Below are 4,847 nucleotides of genomic sequence, written 5' to 3' on the forward strand. Positions count from 1 at the left end.
TGTCTCCTTACAGCCACTAAATGATGTGTGTGGAGCTCCGCTGCCTCTCTGTAATTCTATTTACTCAGTTGCTCCTCCTCTTCCTCTCTCTTCACTTTGCTCTGCTATTATCTTTCTCTCTGCCTTCTTGTTTTTTCTCTCTCTCTCTCTCTCTCTCTCTCTCTTTTACTCTGCAGACTGCAGGTGTGCTCGCTCACTCTGGCTTTCTTCCAGATCATTACAGATCAGTATTTCTTTCTCGTCCACCTTCCCTCTGTGCTCCTTTTATTCATGAAAACAAACGTTTAAGTGCTTTGGCTTAAATTATTTATTCCTTCAATTAGCCTAATGTTTCTCGGGTTGTAGTTTGACATGCATGTTATGTAAGCTTTTCTGCTGTGTGTGTGTTTGTGTGTGTGTGTGTTGGAATGCTGGCAGGAAGGTCATGCTGGTGTTTCTGTCGGAGGCCACAGTCCCACCCTTGGGTGTAGGAAACAGCAGTGGGTGTGAAAACAGGCAGAAACAGAAAGTGAATGGCCAAACTTTTGACCTCGAAGACTTCAAGATGGACAGAGAAACTTTTTAAACACTGGATTCTTCTGATTTTGTTTTATTGTCTTTTTATTTAACCTTTATTTAACCAGATGACATAATTGAGATTTTAAACTCCCTTTTTCAAGAGAGACCTGACCAAAACAGCAGCATGTTGACAGAACACGTTCACAGAGATACAGCTACAAACACCAGACACTCCAGCAACATCCAAAGGACATTCAACAACGACTCTGTAAGATACACAAATGAACAGCATAACTTTAAAACCACTTTTTTTGTTATTTGTTAGTTGTTATTTTTGTTCTTGAATGTCCCCTGGGTTGAATTAAAACGATGGCTAGACAAAATGTATTTAGCTTTTTGGGGTTATTTGTACAAAAGCATGTGCAGCAGGTAAAGAGGGATGAATAGTTAATAGTCCCTTTTGTTCTTCCTTGATTAAATGGCTTCCCTTATTAATCCACGTCCTCCAGGCTGCTGATGTTAATTGCCCCACATTCCTTATCAGGAAATTGTCCTCAGAGCCATCTAAATGCAGGCGAGCGTCCCTGTTTCCACACTGTGGATCTAAAAGCAGAACATGCAGGTCATACTCATTGGGGACGGGTGGGCCTGTGGGAAAGTGCCACTCATTTGAAAGTCCAGCCTGTCTGAAGGTACAGTGGGCAAACTGGTGTTAACCCTCCATCTAACTCTCAGAAAGACAGCTGACTCCCAAATGTCAAAGTAAAGGATGAGTTACTGTGATTGTAATTACTAAATTTCAAATTGACACTTTGTGTTACTTAAATTTTTGAGTATTGTGTTACTGCCCCACACAGATGAGACAAGATAGCGTAGCTATGTTTTTATTTGCAGTCAAACTCCTGACTGTACGGTAGATTAAATTTGGCCGTTGGAGCGTGTTTATTCACCCCAAACAGCCGACTGCACTTCTGGCCAGTGATGTTCTGGTGTTTTTGTTTAGTACTTGGCTCTAGGTTTGACCACTACTGTTATATTATGAGTATTGTCACAATTAATCAAAGTAAATATCTGTTAAAATATCAGGCTCTGTGTGATTAATAGAAAGAACTGAGCGTTTGCTTCTTCCAGGCTTGTTTCAGTCTTTAAATTATCCTTGTGCCGTCCAATTATGTGCACATTGAAAGAGTTACGAGTAGCTTTGACTGTTTCTGTAGTTCCTGACCATGAGGTGAGGTGAACAATGTCTATATTTTTGAGTCAACCTCACCTTACTGTCAAGTCTTTCTAATGTTACGATCCATATTGACCAATGATTGTCACCTCTTCTTTAAATCAGCACCTTCATTAACCTTCACCGTGTAAGCTGGCCCACATCACTGTTTATTTCTCTAGAGAACACCATTGCTCTAACGATTTTAAATTCTTTGTAGATTTAGTGACTATGAACATCTGGCCCGTGGTCAGAAATTGCTCAGTAGTGACCATGCTCCAGAAGTGGGTGCATTTAGTAAAAACGCTCCTTCTTGGATGTAAATGTGTCTGAAACTAAGGAAATGATGATTTACTTTAGGAAGAAGCCTCTCCCTATTCCTTCTGACGTTATTTATGATTTATTTTTGTTGGAGTATCAGCCAGTAGCTCCTTTGTTTTTCATCTGTTTTTCCCACCTATGACAGAAAAACATCGGAAAAGGAAGACGGGGTTTTTGGATTAAAGAGCAGCGGACCATGATGCACCAGGCCAAGGAGAGGAAAGCTATTATGGTCCAGCTTGGACTTAAGGCTGCTTCTAAAGGTCCGGTCTGGACAAAATGGGACTCATGTTGGCCGAACATCGGAAATCAGTGACTGTGGCGCTCACATCTTTACAGAGACCTGCCCCATCAACATCCCGGATAAAGCACTCGGCAGGCAGACCGCAGCACAAAACTGATCAGTGGAGGTGGACTCGTACTTACATCGATGATGCTTGGTGCTCAAACGCAGTCAAGGTGGACTCTGTTTCCCAAAGGTCCAACTTTTATTATGTGAAGATGAAACCATATTATCATCATGTTGCTGCTGTTAACTTTCTTCCCAGACGCAAATTTAAAAAATGCTCTGCGAAATGTTTTCGGTGTTATATTTAATTAAATTTTATACGTCACTATATTTTAATGTACACTTAATTATATGTTAAGTTCTGTGTAGCATAAAGAAACTTAGAGGTTTTCTTTTGGTTATATAACCTTGTTTGTTCAGAGGCCCGTCAGTGCATGTTTTGGAAGCTCAGAAGCTTTAATGTTGACACAACCTTTATTATAATGTTTTTATTCTTGTTTTAATGAATCTGTTATAACCTTCTCTTTAATTTTGCTGGTTTGGACCACTTACCTTGATAATAACAGGAAGAGGTTAGAAGGAATGTGCAGTAACATTGCAGGCACACATGTAAGTGACCTCTCCTGAGCGTACAAAGTCAGAGCCACAAAGAAGGTCCAGTCAGTCCGTGCTTATCCTATTCACCCTTTGTTCACTGAGTTCAGGTTGCTTCCAGCCGGGCGCCGCAGAGATAATCTGCCCAAGTGCAGGACCAATAGATTAAATAACTCGTTTGTCCCTGCTGCTATTGGCCTTTTGAATAACATCATGTAATTCTATGGGTTTTTTGTGTGAATTGTCTGTGTGTTGCTTGGTGTGATGTTGTGTTACACCCACAAATTGCCCCTCTTTTATTTATTGCCCGTTTTCTATCAACATTTCCCATTTAATTGCTTTGCATGTCTTTTATGTGCTATTATGTTGCATGTTTTAACTGGTACACTGGCATTGTTGTTTATAGGTGCTAACACAGTAACTTTCAATAACTTTTTTAAGGATGACACTGTAACAGGAACTAAAGATCAAACATAGCCTTTTTGCTAACATATGTATTAATATGCAATGTTAGATCAACCAATAAATAAAAAAGCATAAAAACAAGTAAATAAAAATATGGCACTCTGCTTCTCTCTGCAGGACATGATGAGCCACTACAGCTCAGCTACAGAAATGCTTTAATTATACAACATACAAGCATCAGTAATTATTTCTTTTGATATGATTATAAAGTTTTTGTTTGTTTTTTTTACTTTGCACAACCTATGTTGCAATAACTTCACTCTGTGTACTTGCTGCCATCAAATGGCTGTTTCAGGTTCAGGTTTCTATAGTGGTATGGACCAACATCATATTGGCTTCTTGTGAGCAAACAGTCAACAACAGATGTTTTTTTTGAAACCTGAACATCACGAGATCATGATGGCTAGAGGGCTTGTTACGTGTACCAATTCCTGTTTTTTTCCCCATTATTGTTATTTTCAACTATGATTTTGTTTGCAACCATTACATTTCCATATCTTAATAAATTTTATCACTTTTATCCAGCTTATTTCTCACACACGTCATAAGATAAACACAAGTATCCAATCTGCAACACTAAGATTTTGTTTTACAGCGTATGGCGGTTATTTAGGCAACAGTGAAAACGGTTTATAGTACCTCATAGTCCCTCATGACAACAACTTTGGACAACAACATTTGGTCTGCCAAACACATAATGTTGCTTGTTAGGCTTAGCTGTCTATCCATCCATCCATTATCTACACCTGCTTGGGAGTGGAGCTAATTCAAGCGGGCATTGAGCGAGAGGTTGGGTACACCCTGGAGAGGTTGCCAGCCCATCGCAGGGCACAATAAACAACCTAAGGGCAATTGAGATTCACCAATTAACCTAGCCTGCATGTCTTTGGACGGTGGGAGAAAGCCGGGGCACCCAGGGAGAACATCTCCACACAAAGAGGCCTGGAACCACCAAGACCTTCTTGCTGTGAGGCGACAGTGCTAACCACTGCACCACTGTGCTTCCCTAGGACTATATATGTAAAATAACAACTTTTTTTTGCATGTAGCCAACCAGAAGGGCTGTAAAAAAAATCGTAACACATATGGAGACGAATTACATAAAGAGATGGGGTGAAAAAAAATGGGATGACTTCAGTGATTTCAGCTCTGCCCATCAAATTGTATTACATACAGCCACCATTAGAGGCCGCCAGAGTGACTATAAACACTTTCCCAATAATTTCACAGGACTGTTTGTTTTGTGTTTTCTGTCTCTTACAATAATACGACTTATATAATCAAATGTGGGCTCCGCTGTTTGGATCACGGCTGGAAAGTGCCGCCCGAAACTGACCTGTTTGTTGATTTTAAAATAAAGAGAGTTATCAAGCACGTCGTGGAGTTTCCGAGGAGACCCTGAAGGCATCATACTGTAGCGTGGCGAGGGCGGGCCGTGTGACGTAGAGCCGAGGCTCTTGGCTGTTT

This window comes from Micropterus dolomieu, linkage group LG06, assembly GCF_021292245.1.
Source record: "Micropterus dolomieu isolate WLL.071019.BEF.003 ecotype Adirondacks linkage group LG06, ASM2129224v1, whole genome shotgun sequence".
NCBI lineage: Eukaryota > Metazoa > Chordata > Actinopteri > Centrarchiformes > Centrarchidae > Micropterus > Micropterus dolomieu.